General features: G+C 49.7%; 1 protein-coding gene across 4 annotated transcripts in view; it reads left to right on the top strand.

Moving 5' to 3' along the window:
- The window catches only part of LOC137537693 (fatty acyl-CoA hydrolase precursor, medium chain-like), a 138,766-nt gene that overhangs the window by 79,210 nt on the left and 39,749 nt on the right, over positions 1 to 19,807 (top strand). The gene's annotated exons all lie outside the window — the stretch shown is intronic.

The following is a 19,807-nucleotide window of genomic DNA, read 5'->3' as shown; positions in this document are numbered from 1 at the left end:
ATAAAATTACTGAATTGGATGGTTGATTGTGCCGCAAAATGAGTAGATTGTATGGGTACCTTAAGATTTCTCCTAGGAGATAATTTTTCATCTTCGCAGTATGCCCAACTGGCCGCGGAGAGCGGGGCTGCTTCTGGGCCATCTAGGAGGTTTTAGACACCAGGGACATGGGAACAATCTACGCGGAGGGGGCTGAAGGAAGCCCCAGGTACAGGGGTGTAGCAATAGGGGTTGCAGAGGTTGGCCCTGATGGGCCCTCCCTCAACTGCAGTATTAGCTCTCTATTTGTCCTGTGCTCATTATAATCACTTCTATAGATACTTTGAATTGTGGTAATCATTAACAAACTGCACATTGTCCTGGCAAGCCAGTTTGCGGACTCCTCTTTTTTAAGTATTATACTGAGCAGCTATGGAATCCTAGCACCAGCATCTACACTCTGTTGTGCGGTTCTTCTACATGATCACTCCCGTGGTAAGACATAGCCATCATGTGTGCTCTCTGGTGCCCAAGCTGACATACTGTGCATGCGCGTGCAGTATGTCCTGGGTCAGGTGACCTCGTGCGCTGGCTACGTCTTCCCACGGGAGTGTGTGCATATTCCTGCGGACATACTGCAACTGCACCGACCCCGTCCACCACAGCTTAGTACCGGGACTGAAGATGGCCCAAACAGTCCGCCAGCGGACAGTTCCTGGTGAACATGGGCTGTTCGCCCTTCGCATTTAATGCAAATTCTTTTGTAAAAAAAAAAATCACGTTACATTAAAATCACTTCCCGTACTGGTATGTGCAAACTTGCTATCACATTGAGTGTCATGTCTTTATGCACAATTTTTCAATAAAACAACAATCTTTTCTCTGCTTCTCATGTACTACAGACTTGCTGGTATAGTCAGAGCACGCTGCTTGAATTGAAGGTTGAAGTGGATGTTTTCCCTATACCCGCTCCTGTGTTCCTACCACATACTTAACAATGTAGTGCAAACTACCTCGGCTATTTTCCTCTCTTATCTTATAGATATTACATTAACATCCCTGGTAGTATTGGCAAGCGTGACTCATCCAGCTAAAACCTGCTAAAAATGGTAAGGACGAGTCAGGCTCGCCCATACCACCAAGGAAAATTAAATCTTCTCTTCTCTGCCGACTCTCCTTCTTTTTTTTTTTTTTTTACTTATACGGGCTTCCCTATGATGGCTGGATGCCTGTCAGCACACTGTGGGTAGCGATCTGTACTAACAAACATCCAACCAGCCACCCAAGGTAAGCCCATATAAACATCTGCAGCCCAGCAGAGCAGAGAAGTTGTAGCACCCTTGCTGGAGGATTCCCCCTCACCCTACCTGCAGAGATCGCCGGCGCTGTGAAGCATGTGTGAATTTTACGCACCCTGCCTCTCTCCAGAGCCAATCGCACCACCTACCCCACGTACAGCTCCTGTCTCCTCTCTCCAGAACACCGGTACTCAGCTTGATGATGACATCAAGCTGAGTCCGGTGCCAGTGTTGCTCGGATACCTCATTATCCTATTCGAGTTTGGTCGAATTCGGATAGTAAACTATCCGAATTCACTCGAAGTCGGATATCCGAGTTAATCGAATATCCGATTCGACCTCGGATATCCGACGTCACTATCCGAGTCTGTATTCGAGTAAAATATTCGAGCTGGCCTTAAATAGCTTGTAAAACTTGTATAGGAGGTCAGTGATGCATGAAACCACCTTTTTTATGAAGAAAAACATCAAATGATTATGTGGTGATGTAGTAGTTATAAAAAAGGTCTCAAAAAAAGTAAATTAACTTCATGAAAAGTGTGTGCATGAGAAGGTGTGTCCAAAATGGTTGTTGGAAGTCTTCATTTACGTCGTCTTCATCTTCTTCTTCTATATCTTCTTCTTCTTCTTCTATATCTTCTTCTTCTTCTTCATCTTCTTCTATATCTTCATCTTCTATATCTTCTTCTTCTTCTTCTATATCTTCTTCTTCTTCTTCTATATCTTCTTCTTCTTCTTCTTCTTCTATATCTTCTTCATCTTCTTCTTCATCTTCTTCTATATCTTCTTCTTCTATATCTTCTTCTTCTATATCTTCTTCTTCTTCTTCATCTTCTTCTTCTTCTATATCTTCTTCTTCTTCATCTTCTTCTTCATCATCTTATTCTATATCTTCTTCATCTTCTTCTATATCTTCTTCTTCTTCTTCTTCTTCATCATCATCTTCTTCTTCTTCTTCTTCTACATCATCTTCTTCTTCTTCTACATCTTCTTCTTCTTCTATATCTTCTTCTATATCGTCTTCTTCTATATCTTCTTCTTCTATATCGTCTTCTTCTATATCTTCTTCTTCTATATCTTCTTCTTCATCTTCTATATCTTCTTCTTCTATATCTTCTTCTTCCTCTTCTTCTCTATCATTATATTATGTGTCTTGGTTTTCCTTTCTTTTGTAATATTTTTTTTTACTTCATTTGTGGAAATATTTTATTGTAAAAACACCATAGTTATATTTGTGTTGATGGCAAAAGAGGTAGGTAGTGGCACATTGCAAGCCCCAGCGCCTTTTTCTGTGTACCCTGGCGGTGGTAAAACACAGACATCAGCAGGAGGAGGAAGTAGTTGCAGGCTTGCAGCTATTTGTAGTGTGTGGTAATAGTCGGTACTCGGTAGGAGAGTGGGTGGGCAGGTGGCAGCAGAAAATAGTTCTTCTTCTGTTCTCCCTGGCAGTGGTAGCAGCACACAGACAGCAGAAGCTCAGCTACAGGAGGAGGAGTAACGTGTGTCAGGCAGTGTGATGTGACTGACATAATAGGCCCTGGTACCTAGCGGTGGTATCAGGGCCATAAATGAACATCATGAGGTTCCAGACAGCGGTCGTGAAGCCCACATTGTGTCCAATACACAATTGGGACAGCACAGTTTTCAACCCGGACACCTCTAAAATAATTACAATTTTTTTTTTAATTATTGCAGCTATTGTTGAGCGTAATAGCTGGTGGCGCTTGGGCAGCAGCACCTTGTAATGTGTTCCCTGGCAGCGGACAGGAGACACAGACAGCAGGAGGAAATATAACAGCAGGCAGCGTGAGGAGAATAAGTGTGTGTGGCAGACTGGCATTTGGCAGCAGGCAGGAGGGCAGGCAGCGAGACATAGTAGGCCCTGGGTCCTAGCGGTGGTTCCAGGGCCGTAAATGAACAGCATGAGGTTCCAGACAGCGGCCGTGAAGCCCACATTGTGTCCAATACACAATTGGGACAGCACAGTTTTCAACCCGGACACCTCTAAAATAATTACAAATTTTTTTTTTCAAATTAATGCAGCTATTGTTGAGCGTAATAGCTGGTGGTGCTTGGGCAGCAGCACCTTGTAATGTGTTCCCTGGCAGTGGAAACACACAGACAGCAGGATGAAATATAACAGCAGCAGCAGCAGGTGTATGTGTGTGTGGCAGTCGTCACTTCATGTACCCCTCTCGCCGACAACAGGGGCCATGAATTCGCCTTCCACCCAAGCCTGGTTCATTTTGAGAAACGTCAGTCTGTCCACAGACTTGTGAGACAGACGAGATCGCTTCTAAGTGACGACTCCACCGGCTGCACTGAAGCAACGCTCTGACAGTACGCTGGAAGAGAGGCAGGAGAGCACTTCCAGGGCATACTGCGCAAGCTCACTCCAGATCGGCAGGTGCTTGACCCAATACTCCATGGGATGAACAGGGGCCACGCTGTCAAGCCCGCTGAAGGACCCCATGTAGTCAGCCACCATGCGGGTCAAGCGCTGCCTGTGACTGGAGAAGAATGCTGCTGCAGGCACCTCCTCTCTAGTCCTTGGCAGCTCTACACTCATGTAGAGCTCTTGGGTCAGAGACAGCAGGTCTGTGGTGCGCGAGCGCTTGCTGCTGGTAGATGCAGGCACCTGCTGCTGCCTCTGTCTTGGCTGGACAGTGGGGGTGGATGGCTCAGGGAAGGCTTCCTGCAAGTGCTCAACAAGGGACAGCTGCAAATCCCTCATTTGTTGCGCACGGTCTCCTCCTGCAGGCAGGAACTGGCTGAGTTTCCCCTTCAGACGTGGGTCCAGCATCATGCAGATCCAGTTGTCCTCCCTCTGCTTCATCTGGATCACCCTTGGGTCCTTGCGCAGGCACCTCAACATGTGCGCTGCCATTGGGAACAGTCTGGTCACGTCTGTTGGCACATCATCGGCAGCCCCAGAGCCGACATTGCTGTCCTCCTCTGCCTCCTCCACCTCATCCTCTCTCCACCCCCGCACCAGTCCAACTGCGCTCTGCTGCTCCTCCTCATCAGCCGCAAGGTCAGGGACCTCCACCAACTCCGAGCCCTCCTCCTCAGAGGTGGCCTGTGAAGCTGCCTGCTGCTCCTGCTGGTCCAAGGCTGCCGCTCCCTCTTCCACCAGTGCATACAGGGCCCTGTCCAGCACACACACCAAGGGGACCCACTCGTACACCATTGCATGGTCCCTGCTCACCATGTTGGTGGCCTGCAGGAAGGGTGCCAGCACTGAGCACACCTGCTGCATGAGCCCCCAGTCCTCCGTGGAGATGATGGACGGGAGGTTGGTGGCGGCACGCCCAGTTGCAGTGAGGGAGGCAACTGTTGCTCGTGCAACGTACTGGCTGACAGCCTGCCTCTGTTCAACCAGACGCTCCAACATCACCAGGGTGGAGTTCCAGCGAGTTGGAACATCGAGCATGAGCCGGTGCTGTGGCAGGTGCAGCTCCTTCTGCACCTCTTCAAGGCTCGCCACGGCTGCAAGCGAGTGCCGGAAGTGACGCACAACCTTCCTTGCCACCTCAAGGAGTCGGTCCATCCCCTGGTAGGTCCGCAGGAACTTTTGGACTACCAGGTTCAGGACGTGCGCCAGGCAGGGGATGTGAGTCAGGTCTCCCCTGCTGATGGCAGCGACCAGGTTTGCCCCATTGTCGGACACTACCTCTCCGACTCTGAGGCCTCTGGGGGTCAGCCAATTCCTCTCCTGCTCTCGGAGTTTGGCCAGGACGTGGTTCGCCGTCAGTTTGGTCTTCCCCAGGCTGACCAATTCCAGCAGCGCTTGGCAGTGGCGGGGCTTCACGCTGCTGCTGAGGCGGGGGGTTTGGGCTGGTGTGGGGGAGGATGGAAGCGGATCAGAGGAACCTGCTGCTGTTCCGCTGACCCTGCATGGTGGCACCACCCACTGCGTTGTTGGTGCTGCTGCTGCTCTGGCAGTGCCGGCCGATGCTGCTCCCCCTTTTCACCCCCTTCCACCAAGCTGACCCAATGCGCGGTGAAGGACAGATAGCGGCCTGTCCCAAACCGGCTGCTCCACGAGTCCATGGTGACGTGGACCCGTTGACTCACCGCATGCTCCAGCCCTCTCCCGACGGTGAAGTGCAGGGATGGCCGTGCGTGCAAAATAATGTCGGCTGGGGATTGGCCAATCGGGGGCTGCACACATCAGGAGCGCACGCATGTCGCTCCCCTCCTGCACAAGGGAATAAGGCAGGAGTTGGGAGCACATGGCCCGTGCCAGCAAGCCGTTCAGCTGATGCACGCGACGGCTGCTGGAAGGCAGAACCCTGACCACCCCCTGGAAGGTGTCACTGAGCAGGGTCTGGCGAGGTCCTTTGCTGGCACGGGAAGCAGTGGAGGGAGCAGAGGAGGCCACTGAGGACTGGCTGCCAGAACAGGCCTCAGTGTCGGCGGCAGGAGTTGCAGAGGGAGGAGGAGCAGTGCGTTGCTGACGCACTCCTGCTGCCGACGGCTTCGCAGTGGTGGCGGGTCTGCCACTGCCACTGCCAGCTTCCTTCAATTTCACGAACTCCTCATGCTCCTGAAAGTGTTTCCCTGCAAGGTGGTTGACCAGAGAGGTGGTGCCAAACGCAGAGGGCTCCTTCCCTCTGCTGAGCTGCTTGCGGCACTAGTTGCAGGTGGCATACTTGCACTCCAAATATGGAAGGTTGAAAAAATTCCATATTGGGGAGGTGAAGTTGCCCCTTCGGCTGGAAGGTGCTGCTGCCGCTGGTCTCCCTGTGGTGGTTGGGGGGGGTTCTTGGTGCGGCTGGTGGTGGCACTGGCAGAACTCATCTCCTGATAAGCACGCTGTGTGGCCTGCATACCACACCCACTTGTGATCCTGCCCATGCCTGCGATGCTGATCCTTCTAGCAAGGCCCGCAGACGCATCCTCCTCCTCCTCCTCAGAGCTGATGACATCCCCACTCCTAGGACCTGGTGGCAACCAGTCTTTGTCCTTCACAATGTCATCATCAACCTCCCCCTCCACAAACATGTCCTGCTGGGATCCCCCAAACTCCCCTTCTGCATGCATGGACGGATGGACAGTCACCACTGTCTGATTGTCCAAAGCATCATCCCCCAAAGTTCTTCAGTAAAAGTGGTTAAGCGCTCTTCTCTGCCTGTTCCTTCTTAGACACAGCAAATATGTCATATAATGAAAAAGCCCTCCCTTCGGGGAGAGACTCACCAGACTTCTAGGCCTCCAAGGCCAATGCTCGCATTCGGGGTATTGGCCACCCCGCAGCCTCTCTGGCAGTCCTCTCTTGGCTATTCCCAGTCTGTGTAAGCAAAAAGCGGATTCCACATCGCGTAAAAGCGTACCAGTTTATTTTTGGTATCAATATTTTTATTGATTTTATAACAAGAAAAGAACAAATTGAACAGTTGTACATGTGTGATACAGTCAGAACGGGTCTTGGCTTGAGAACAATCTGGCAGCCCGTGGCAACATGTACCAGAAAGGTCAAACCTTAGCATATGGTATGTACAATTGTTACCTTTAACAAAGAACAAGAACATAAAATTTGGTCCTGAAAGGTCCCGCTGCTACCAGTGCTAGGGACCAATTCTCGCAGATAAGACTTTACTGAGGGGGGGAAGGGCTAGCCGCCCACCCACCCTCTATGTTCCCCACCCCCTGACCAAAGGACATGGCCAGAGAGGAGGAAAGGAAGGGACGTGGGAAAGAGGGAGAAGAGGAAAAGAGAAAAGAGGAGAAGAAGAGATAGAGTCCATGGGAGTCCAGAGGGAGTCAATATGTTGTAAATAGATCAGCATCTATACCTGGGTACTCGAGATCTATCCAGGGTTGCCATATTCGGAGGAATTTATTATGGGTGTTGCGCAAGATGCTTGTTAGTTTCTCATTAACCATGAATTCTGACATGCGTGCTTTGACCTCAGAGAAATTCGAGGGCGTTTTTTTCCAATTTTTTGCTATTGTCATTTTAGCCGACAGAAAGAGAAAGGAAGCAAGTTTATGTTGATTAAGTGTGAGGCCATTGATCTTACCGTGGAAGAGAACAATCCACGGATCCTTTCGTATGGTGATGTGAAAGAGAGACTGTAAGAGGCCAAAGACCCTGCTCCAAAAGCGGGTAAGGCGCGGGCACTTCCACCAGATATGGTACATCGTACCCTCCCCTCCACAGCCTCTAAAACATTTAGGGTCGATAGCTGAAGAGAGTTTGTGGAGCCTAGAGGGGACTAAGTACCACCTAGTTAATACTTTATATGCAGATTCTATAGCGTATACATTCGTAGAGCAGCTAGCTATGCGAGACCAACAGTCTGACCAGTCTTCGCTGTCCCTGTGGAGACCTAGTTCTTTTTCCCAACCAGAGATGTAGGGGTGGAGTCTGGCGGATTCTGGGCGAGAGAGCCTAGAATAAATTGTAGAGATTGAACCGGGGCCAGATGGATTTCCGAGGCACATATTCTCAAAGAAAGAGGTCAGTAGTGGAAATTCTCTATCTCGTGTGAGAGTGGAGATCCAGTGCTTTATCTGCAGGAATCTGAAGTGTTCCTGCAATGGAGGGTCATATTTGTCCTTGATATCTGTCCAGGAGAGGAGGCCTCTACCGGACAGAAAGTTTTTAACTAGAAGAAGTTGATGGTCTGCCCACCATTTAAAAGAGTCAGGATTATTATAACCCGGCGGGAAAAGAGGATTATGTAAAATTGAACATAAGGGTAAATGCGGGGATTGTAAGCCTCCTGAGTACCTGAATGTGTCCCAGATATTTAGGTCTGAGGAGAGGAAGGGGCTTAGTTGTTTTGGTCTCGCTTGTTTAGGGATCCATAGAAGAGTGTGCAACTTGATGGGGTGACAATCGGGGATGTCTAGGAAGGTCCAGAGTGGGGCATCTTGCACTTTGTAAAGAGATAGCAGGCGAGCTGCTGTAGCTGCTCTATAATATAGGAGAAGATCTGGGACTCCTAGGCCTCCATCATATCTGTGGGCTAAAAGGGTGGATTTTTTAACTCTGGATCGCTTTCCGGCCCAAATGAAGGTAAGTATCTTATTCTGAAGAAGTCGTATAAAATGGGGTGGAACGCGGGCAGGAAGCGTCCGAAACAAGTATAGTATCTTTGGCAGTATAGACATTTTGATGGCGTTAATCCTACCAAACATAGATAGTGGTAATTGGGACCAATTTATTGTCAGTGCTGAGATTTGTTTAAGTAGGGGGGGATAGTTATGTTCAAACAGGGAGTCGAGCCTGGGTGTTAGGGTAATACCTAGGTATGGTATGGAATTGGCCCATTGAAAGTCTAGGATTGAGGAGACTTCTTCTTTAAGGGCGGAGCTTAAGGTAATGTTCATGGCTAGTGATTTCTGGGTGTTGATAGTGAGGCCTGATATGTATGAAAACCCTTTCAGAAGGGCTAATAGGTTAGGGATAGAGGTCAGGGGCTGGGTAACAGCGATGAGCATATCATCTGCGAATAGCAGGGCTTTGTGGTGGACTCCAGCGTATTCTATGCCTGAGATATCTTCCTGCTGCCTAATGGCTATGGCTAGCGGCTCCAGGGCTAAGATGAAGAGCAGGGGCGAAAGGGGGCACCCCTGTCTAGTGCCCCTTTGTATTTGGAAATGTTTAGAGGCATGGCCCATGTATCTGACGTTAGCAGTGGGTGTAGAATAAAGCATTTTGATCCAGCTGAGGAAGTGGGGGCCGAAGCCCCACTTGGTCAGGGCATATTCTAAGTAACTCCATGAGAGGGTATCAAAGGCTTTGTATACGTCCAGTGATAGAAGGAGGCCAGGTATTTTACGGGAGTGGAGGAGGTGTATTAGATGCGCTGCTCGTCTGGTATTGTCGCTGGCTTGTCTGCCTGGCACAAATCCCACTTGGTCTTTATGTATGACTTGAGGGAGAAAAGAGTTTAATCTGTTTGCCAATATTTTCCCTAGGATTTTGAGGTCTGTGTTGATGAGCGAGATAGGGCGGAATTGATGGGCCTGTGGGGTTGGCTGCTCAGTTTTGGGTATCATCGAAACTGTAGCCTGTAACATGGAGGTTGGGGGTGTCGAACCACTGCGTAGTGCGTTAAAGCATGATGCCAAGGTGGGGGCCAGTAGGTCTGCGTATTTGCGGTAGTATGTACCTGAAAATCCATCCGGCCCCGGTGTTTTATTTGGTTTTAGAGACTTGATTGCCTGCAAAACGTCTAGAGTGGAGATCTCTGAGTTAAGGGTCTCGATGCTCGGCTGTGGAAGGGGGCCAACGGGAGGCTAGAGAAGAAGTTGTCGGCTATTTCGCTAGGAAAGGGTGACGATTGCGTATATAACTTAGAGAGGAAGGATGAAAAGATGTCAGTGATAGTTTTGGGGTTGGCTGTGACTGTGCCAGACTGTGCGTACCAGTTTATTTTTAAAAAATTTAAAAACAGATCAGTGGTGTATAACCACTCATTGGGTCAGAAAACTTCACCAAAAATGAAAAAACACAGCCAGCCCCTTGTTTTACAAGCTACCTGATTCCAGGTACAGGGGTATGCAGAGATAAGATGCACTAAGCTGGTGACAAGGCGCACGCCTCTGTCATTTAGCGTCCCTCTCCGCAATAGCTTACTGGCTAGTGCTCTAAAAGATACCGAGCCTGCTGCACACAGACAATCCCGCCGCGTCCAGCGAGCGTCGTGCGCTGTGACGTCACTCCGTGGCTCCGCCCAACGTTTCGTTGCCCTAGCAACTCCTCAGGGGCTACGGAGGCACGAAGAGTGACGTCCTTTATCCTCTATTCTGCGAGCTATGCACCTGCGTTCCATAATCAAGCTCATAGCTAGATCCTATTCCGAACTGATTGGAGGCCTAGGATCCGCCCCCCCCTCGCTCTGTGCAATAATGCAGCAAGTCTATAGGCTGCTGGGAATTTGAATTCCTCCTATCTCACTGTTTCTATGCAGATTCTTAGCTTCATGCAGCAACCCCTGCATACCCTTTACATGATATTATGCAGCAACCCTTGCATACCCTTAGCATGGTGTCATATTTACCTATTAGCTAATACTGCAGCAGGTCTATAGGCTGCTGGGATTTGAATTCCTCCTATCTCACTGTTTCTATGCAGATTCATAGCTTCATGCAGCAACCCCTGCATACCCTTTACATGATACAGCAACCCCTGCATACCCTTAGCATGATGTCTTAATTACCCATTAGCTAATAATGCAGCAAGTCTATAGGCTGCTGGGATTTGAATTCCTCCTATCTCACTGTTCCTATGCAGATTTATAGCTTCATGCAGCAACCCCTGCATACCCTTTACATGATTCCATACAGCAACCCCTGCATACCCTTAGCATGGTGTCATATTTAGAATTTTTGTGCGTGCACTAGCATACTCATAGGCTCCATGCCCTTTCCACATATCACTCTTCTTATCATAAGTGTTATATAACCCCATTCTCCATTCCTTTAGGTGATTCCCCTTTTCCTCACATACCCCCCCCCCCCACCCTCCCCCCCCCCCCCCACCACCACCCATTCTAATAGCAGTCCTCCCCAGCTGACCAATGTTACCCATTAGCTATAAAACAGTTTAAATCTATATCTACATTATGACCCCCAAAGTGCCCATCAGCATTTCTTCCTCCTCAAAATCTGCCGCAACAGCACTCAATACCCTCGCTGTGTTTGGGGTAAAGAAGGTGCTGAGTGACAGGGTGCTGGTGTCGCCCGCTGGGGCTGGAGAACTGCACTCCTCCTCCTGCTCCCCAGGCAGTGCTGGGCGGCTGCTGCTGCTCTTGCGAACAGGAGTGGTGGCGGGGGTGGAGGACTCTGTTCCAGAGCTAATGGTGGCCTGCTCATCCACCATCAGTTCCACCACAGAATCTGCATCCTTCTCCTCAATAGGACGGCTACGACCTGGTGGTGGGAGGAACATCTGGGCCACACGCTGCTGCTGCTGTGTCTCTGCAGCGTGACTCCCAGCTGTTGGGCGGCCAAGGCGTCCACAGCCAGTGGCGAATGGCAGAATAGCTACTGGTGCAGACGCAGAACTGCGCATGGTGGTGGTGGCGCGGCTGCCACACCCACAACCTCCTCTCTTGGCGATGCCCTTGCTGCCCCTGCCCAGACCGCAGCTGCCAGTGCCAGACATTGTATATTTTTAATATTATACAAATGAAAAAAAAAACGTATGTATGTAAAGGTGGGTGGGACAAGTGGGGTACTTTAATGGGGTGGGACTGGTGGTGGTGGGTGTGTGAGGTGACGGACAGGTGTACTCTACAGCAGAGATCGGTGTAGCGCTAACGAGATAGTGTGCACTACGCACACAAAGACCCTAGCTGACGCTGACTGACGGTGTCCCTATACACAGACTACAGTACAAGTCAGCAAATACACAATAGAAGTAATAAACAATAGGACGGGTGTAGAACTAACGAGAGGGTGCGGACAGCGCAGACGTGCACTGACTGCGCACACAAAGACCCTAGGTAACACGGTGACGGACGGTACCTATACACAGACTAGAGTACACTACAGTACTAACTAAACAATAGAAGAATCTAGCTAAACAATACAACAGGTGTGACTAGATTACTGAGAGCAGATACAGCAGGACAGGTATAGCAGTAAAGCTGGGCCTTGCTAACTATAAAATAGTACAATATCTATCTAACACAGAAGTAGTACAGTAAGGACAGGTGAGAGCACAGGTGAGGTGAGGTAACTAGAGACTAGAGCAAGAGCACAGAGCAGGGCAGGCACAGGGCCTAGCTGCTGGCTGCAGGCCTGCAGCAGCAGCACCAGTGACAGACTCTCCCTCCCTAGTCCCTAATAACACAACCTAAACTGCCTAAAATACAATCTATCTACAATACAAAGCAATACAGTTGAAGATCAAGTGTTGGAGTGTAAAAACGCTAGGTTTAGAACAATAGCAATGCACTTGCACACAGACAAAAAGCACTGGAGCAGTCTCTCAGTACAATCAGTCAGTAAGTCGCAAGGAGGACGAGTGAGGCAAGATGGCGTCCGCTATTTATAGAGGGGGGCTTGGCCAGGCTCCCCCTCTGTGATTGGCTACAGTCAGAGGGCTTGGAGCCCTCTGATTCGCTTGTGAGGACTCGAGGTGATGTCTGTCGTGACGCTATCTGAGCTCGTGACGCTATCCGAGCTCGGATAGCTAGGATATCTCCGGATAGCTGCTTGCTATCCGAGTGCGCTCGGATAGCACAGCCCGGATAGTTAATACTATTCGAGCTCGGTATTCGAGCTCGAATAGTGAAAAAAGAGCTAGGATATCCGAGTAACTCGGATATCCTAGCTCAGATGAGCACCACTATCCGGTGCTCTGCACAGAGAAGACCAGAACTATATACAGCAGAGGTGGTGCGATCGGGGCTGGAGAGAGTAATATTCATATGCTTTACAGCGCCGATGATTCTCCCGGGATGGGGGGGTCACCTATACCAGGGAAACCTGGCTAATCTATACAGGGGCATCTATGCCTGGCTTTCTATACTGGGGATACTTATACCTAGATACCTATACTGAGGCACCTATACCTGGCTTACCGATACTGTGGTACCTACACCTGGCAACCTATACTGGAGAACTTATAGCTGTTAAACCTATATTGGGGCACCTATGGCTGGCTAACCTCCACAGGGGCACCTATATCTGGCTAACCTATACTCAAGGGGCACCTATATCTGGCTATCTGTACTGGGGACACTTATACCTGGCTACCTAGACTGGAGCACCTATACCTAGTGGGGGCACCTATACCTGGATACCTATATTGGGAGCACCTATACCTGGATACCTATACTAGGGGCTAAATACCACATCACAAATAACGCTTTTGAGCCCACGGGTGGGGGGGATTGGGAGTGCAATTTTTACACCCTTGCCCTGAAAGAAATTTAGCCTAGAAACTGCCGTTTTGGAAGCTTAGCTTCCAATGCGCACTCTGCATCACGCACACAGGGAGACATGGGGGTATTTTCACGACCAGATTCAGCACATGTGCCATGCAGGGTATGTGTGTCAGCTTTCCCAAATTCAACGCAGAAATGAGATTGCTGCCGTTGTCACACACCACATTGCCGATCTCAAGCTTGTGCGGGGTCAGCCATTGCTCCACCTGTTTGTTAAGAGCAGCCAGGAGAGCTGCTCCAGTGTGACTCTCCGCTTTCAGGCAAGACATGTCTAACACTGCGTGACATCGTCGTACCTGGCATGCAGCATAGTCCCTGGGGTGCGGGGACTGTAGCTGGAGAGGAGATTGCGGCACCAGCCAAGGAGGAGGAGGATGACGACAGCGAAGAGGTGGTAGCAGGCGAAGAGGAGGTGGCTGGAGGCCTGCCTGCAAGCCGTGGAGGTGTGACAAGTCGGTCCGCTGCGCAGCCACGTACTCCCTGCTTGCTGCCATCGGTCACCAGGTTGACCCAATGGGCTGTGTACGTAATGTAGCGGCCCTGCCTGTGCTTGGCAGACCAGGCATCCGTGGTCAGGTGGACCCTTGACCCAACGCGCTTCGCAATAGATGACACCACTTGCCTCTCAACTGCACGGTACAGTTTGGGTATGGCCTTTTGTGAAAAATAATTGCGGCCTGGTATCTTCCACTGCGGTGTACCAATGGCCACAAACTTACGGAAAGCCTCCAACTCCACCAGCTTGTATGGTAATAGCTGGCGAGCTAATAGTTCCGGCACGCCAGCTGTCAGACGCCGGGCAAGAGGGTGACTGGCAGACATTTGCTTCTTACGCTCCAATACTTCCTTCACAGACAGCTGGGTACTGCTGTGGGCAGAGGAGAAGGAACCGCTCAAGGGAAGAGGCGGTGTGGAGGAGGGTGGCTGTGAAGGTGCAAGGGAGAAAGCGGATGAAGACGATGCACCTGAAGGAGGAAGAGGAGAAGGAGGGTGGCTTTTTTTTTGGTGCTGCTTTTCCTCAGGTGTTCTTGCCATAGCTGTTTGTGCCTTCTCTCCAGGTGCCTTCGTAAGGCACTTGTCCCTACATGAGAGTTGGCCTTTCCACGGCTCAATTTTTGCTGGCAGAGACAACAGATGGCTTTGCTCTGATCTGAGGCACACATGTTAAAAAATTTCCAAACCGCTGAGCCCCCCTGGGGTGATGGCGCTACGGTGGCATCAGCAGCTGACGTTGAAGGGCATGTTGGCTGGCTGTCCATAGCTGGCGATACATGGCGCCGGACACTGCCCCCAGCTGTTTCTGAGGACGAGCTCCCTCTGCTTCTATCATGGAGTCGTCTCCTCCTACTCCTCTCTGACTCCCCCTCTGAACTGTCCCCCTGGTCATCTCCTCTACTGGGAACATACGTGGCATCCGTATAATCGTCATCATAATCCTCCTGCCCAGCTTCGCTTTCCTCAGACACCTCCTCAACTGCACCAACTTCAGGTGGTTCATCATTCCCCTCCTCACACGTTACGTCCATACTATCGCCACCTAACTCAGACGTATGAGGTGGGGTAACTGCGCCTTCTTCTTGTTGTTGCAGTAGTGGCTGTGAATCAGTGATTTCATCACCACCACCAAATAACTCCTGCGAAGTGTCAAATGCAGCAGATGTGGTGCTTGTATTAGCGCTGGTGGCACTGGCTGCGGGAGATGAGGTCTTCTGTGTTAAATACTCAACCACGTCCTGACAATTTTCTGAGCACTGTATTTTGGGACAGGTCCGCATGAAATCACAGCAACACCACCTCGCACAGACCTGCCCAGTGCCTGGTGGCCTTCCTCTGGGTCTGCCTCTACCTCTTCCTCTACCTGGTTTGTCCATTTTGTCCATCTCGGGGGGATGCTAGGTATATGCAGTGAGCTGGGTTCACTCAACACAACAGGTAGTTATATGCAGTGAGGTAGGTTCACTGAACAGTAAAGGTACTTAGATGCAGTGAGGTGGGTTCACTGAACAGTAAAGGTACTTAGATGCAGTGAGGTGGGTTCACTCTACACAACAGGTAGTGAGATGCAGTGAGCTGGGTTCATTGAACAGTAAAGGTACTTAGATGCAGTGAGGTGGGTTCACTCAACACAACAGGTAGTGAGATGCAGTGAGGTGGGTTCACTAAACAGTAAAGGTACTTGGATGCAGTGAGGTGGGTTCACTCAACACAACAGGTAGTGAGATGCAGTGAGCTGTGTTCACTGAACAGTAAAGGTACTTAGATGCAGTGAGGTGGGTTCACTCAACACAACAGGTAGTGAGATGCAGTGAGGTGGGTTCACTGAACAGTAAAGGTACTTAGATGCAGTAAGGTGGGTTCACTCAACACAACAGGTAGTGAGATGCAGTGAGCTGGGTTCACTCAACACAACAGGTAGTTAGATGCAGTGAGCTGGGTTCACTCAACACAACAGGTAGTTAGATGCAGTGAGCTGGGTTCACTCAACACAAAGCTGGGTATATGCAGTGATGAGGTGGGTTAAGTAAACACAACAGGTACTGGGTATATGCAGTACTGGATAGTACAATGTGCAGCTCCCTGTCACACACACAGGCAGTCACTGAATGTACTGGGCTGCTGGCAGTGGCACACACACTATCAATTAGCAATGTTGTGCATGCAACAAAAGTGTCAGTTTGACACACAGAAAAAAATAAAAAAAATAAAGGATGAGCTCTGAAAAGAGGGGTGCTATAAAAGCAATAATAATCAGCCAGGAGCAAGCTAAGCAGCCAAGAACCTAACTAATCTGTCCCTAGAAGAACAAGTCTGCAGCAGCTGTCCCTAGTCTGTCTCTAGCAGGCACACGAGTGAGGCTAATGGCCGCCGGAGCCTGCCATATATAAGGGGGGGGGGGGCTCCAGGGCTTAGTGTAGCCTGAATGGCTACAATGTGCCTGCTGACTGTGATGCAGAGGGTCAAAGTTGACCCTCATAGTGCATTATGGGGCGAATTGAACTTTCGCGATAGTTCGCTTGGTCCAGGCGAACGTGAACCCCCAAAGTTCGCCGCGAACCGTTCGCTACATCTGAAGGTGGGTTGCAAGACCAGTAACCACAGTATAAAAACAAGTGAGAAAATCCCATCCCCACTTGGGTTCTTTGTCTTCAAATGTATGGGTCGCACTCCAGAAAAAACAAATGTTTGGGTACACAAAACAAACAATTGACAGCAACCTCTGCTAGGGGCAGGGCCGGCCCGCCCATGAGGCGGGGTGAAACTTTTGCCTTAGGCAGCACTCCTGGGGGGGCAGCACCCGCCCATCCGTGGGTGTGGGGGGCCGCCCGAGCTGGAAGGGATAGCGGGCAGGAAGGGGGTATTGGGCCTAGCGGTGGGGAGGGGGGGTCGGACCCCCCCTCCCTCGCCTGGGTCCCCCGTCCTCCGCTCCCCTCCAGCTTTAAAAAGTTACGTCACTGACTGCAGCTATAAGAGGCAATGGGCGGGATCACTCACCTCTTCCTCATTCCAGCGTGCGCTCCACTGACGTCACTTCCTGCGGCGTAGCAGAAAGTGACATCAGTGGAGTGCAGGCTGGAACGAGGAAGAGGTGAGTGATCCCCGTCCGTTGCCTCTTACAATAGCTGCAGCCAGCGACATAACTTTTTAAAGCTGGAGGGGAGCGGAGGACGGGGGACCCAGGCGAGGGAGGAGGGGGGTCCGACCCCCCTCCCCGCCGCTAGGCCCAATACCCCCTTCCTGCCCGCTATCCCCTCCAGCTCAGGCGTTCCCTCACACCCACGGCTTGGGGGGGGGGCGACAATCTCTTTAAAGCTTGCCTCAGGCGGCAAAAAGTCTAGGGCCGGGCCTGGCTAGGGGGCTGTAAACAATATCACTGGGAGGGAGATGGCTCCTCAAAAAATAACCATGGATGTAATAAATATAAAATGGCTTACCTCTAACAAGAAGGGGCAACGCCAATATAGGAAAGAAATTTTAATAATCAGACACACAAACGATAACGCGTTTCGCGGAGCACAGTCTGCTTCCTCCGTTCAAATAAAGCCGTGTCTGGGTAGCCAAGGTGCAAAGCTTGGAGCGCTTAAAATCTTTTAGGCGCGTTATCGTTTTTGTGTCTGATTATTAAAATTTCTTTCCTATATTGGCGTTGCCCCTTCTTGTTAGAGGTAAGCCATTTTATATTTATTACATCCATGGTTATTTTTTGGGGCGCCTTCTCCCTCCCAGTTATACTCGTGTCGGCTTTTACTCACCATTGGCGTGCTGATCCCTTGTCATGTACCTCCGATAGCTTCCCCAGTGTCTTCCATATCCCTAAGCAGATTTGCTTCTCCCTCGGCAATGACATGTTCCCTGGGGATCGTTGTTGATGACGCCAGGGTCACACAGCGTCATCAACTTCTGGCGGGAAACTGGAGAAAGGCGCTATACAAATACTGTCATTACTGCCATTATTTTATTTTTCTATTGAATTCAATACAGTAACCTGGATTGAATACAATATTAAAAAAAAAGGAAGTACAAAAAAATGCTTGAAAATGATTTGCAATGAATTGAACCACTTTTTGAAAAGAAATCCTGGGGAGATTGAATGCCACTTTAAAGACACTGCATTAAACATATCTGTATCGGAAATAAACTTATGAGATAACAAATGTTGGGCTTGATTCACAAAGCGGTGATAACCCAGTTATCACGCCTAAAAGACTTTAGGCGTGATGACCTTTTCACCACTGAGTTATCACCGCTTTTTCCTGCTCTTCGCGCGAAGTTACCGCGCGCGCAAAGTCCCATAGGGTTTAATGGGAGCTTTGCGCGAAGCGTCGGGTGCTGCGCGCGCACTTACGCGCGTACGCGCATACGCGTGGTAACTTCACGCGAGTTTCTTCTTATCATGCCTAAAGTGAGTTTAGGCGTGATAAGGGCCTTTTCACCAGCGTGCAAACACTTTGCACCGCTTGGTGAATCAAGCCCGTTATGTGTAGTACAGATATTAAATAGAATGTTAGTAGCAAAGAAAAGAGTATCATGCTGTTTTCCTGTACAGAAAAAGTTAAAGAAGAGTTGCTATCTATGCAAAAGAGCTTCTCTGAGCTAGTCGACTAACTTGGTTGAAAAAGTTCCTTGGTCAAACTCTGTCCTGTTTTCTGAAGCACTTACAGTGAACTAGAGATGAAGCACCCTCATGTATTTGACCATATACAGTATATCAGTAGGAACATTAGAGAAAACACCTACTCTGCTCTCTGTTTCATTCTTCACTGTTTAGCCTGCTTGTTATCAGCTCTGATAAAATCCCTGACTGAGCATTCAGTCTGGCTTTGCTCAGGAATCATTATAGCTGAGTCTGCCCCCTTCTGGCTCTGCTATAATGACTCCGCTATAATGATTCCTGAGCAAAGCCAGACTGATTGCTCAGTTGGGGATTTTATCAGGGCTGGTAACAAGCAGGCTGAGCAGTGAAGAATGAAACAGAGAGCAGGGTAAGTGTTTTCTCTAATGTTCCCATTGATATATATGGTAAAATACATGAGGGTGATTTTTCTCTGGTTCACTTTAAACTGTCAAGAAACAATGAGAGACAGCTTGAGATAAGGTTTTACTGCAGGAAGGTTCAAAGGGTCATTAGTTCTGCTTAGTTTTACAGCTTAAATTAGAGACTGTGGATTCTAAACTGTACTGTGGCAGTCTGATGCAATGTTATAAATAAAGCTATATAACTGAAAATAAGTTTGCTTTGCTAGCACTATTAATGTTCTATTTATTATCCTGTTCTATTTATTAGCCATACTACACATACAACTCATTATATCGTAAGTTTATTTTCACTTTAGATTTGCTTTAACCTCCCCGGCGTTCTATTGAGATCGCCAGGGAGGCTGCGGGAGGGGTTTTTTTTAATAAAAAAAAAACTATTTCATGCAGCCAACTGAAAGTTGGCTGCATGAAAGCCCACTAGAGGGCGCTCCGGAGGCGTTCTTCCGATCGCCTCCGGCGCCCAGAATAAACAAGGAAGGCCGCAATGAGCAGCCTTCCTTGTTTGGCTTTCCTCGTCGCCATGGCGACGAGCGGAGTGACGTCATGGACGTCAGCCGACGTCCTGACGTCAGCCGCCTCCGATCCAGCCCTTAGCGCTGGCCGGAACTGATTGGTCCGGCTGCGCAGGGCTCAGGCGGCTGGGGGGACCCTCTTTCGCCGCTGCTCGCGGCGGATCGGCGCAGAGCAGCGGCGATCAGGCAGCACGCGCGGCTGGCAAAGTGCCGGCTGCGTGTGCTGCTTTTTATTTGAGGAAAATCGGCCCAGCAGGGCCTGAGCGGCAGCCTCCGGCGGTGATGGACGAGCTGAGCTCGTCCATACCGCTCAGGAGGTTAAAGGAACTGTAGCAAGAGGGCTATTGAGGCTGCCATATTAATTTCCCTTTAAGCAATACCAGTTTCCTGGCTGTCATGCGGATCCTCTGCCTAATACTTTTAGCCATAGACCCTGAACAAGCATGCAGCGGATATGTTTCTGACATCATTGTCAGATGTGACACAATTATCTGCATGCTTGTTTCAGGTGTGGGATTCACTTTCACTTTATGCAAAGCTGAAATAATTCTGTAATCTGTTTTCCTCTGCA

The sequence above is a fragment of the Hyperolius riggenbachi genome, chromosome 11 (genome assembly GCF_040937935.1).
Source record: "Hyperolius riggenbachi isolate aHypRig1 chromosome 11, aHypRig1.pri, whole genome shotgun sequence".
Taxonomy (NCBI): domain Eukaryota; kingdom Metazoa; phylum Chordata; class Amphibia; order Anura; family Hyperoliidae; genus Hyperolius; species Hyperolius riggenbachi.
The sequence above is the reverse complement of the archived record's forward strand: the minus strand, read 5'-3'. Positions and strand labels throughout refer to the sequence as shown.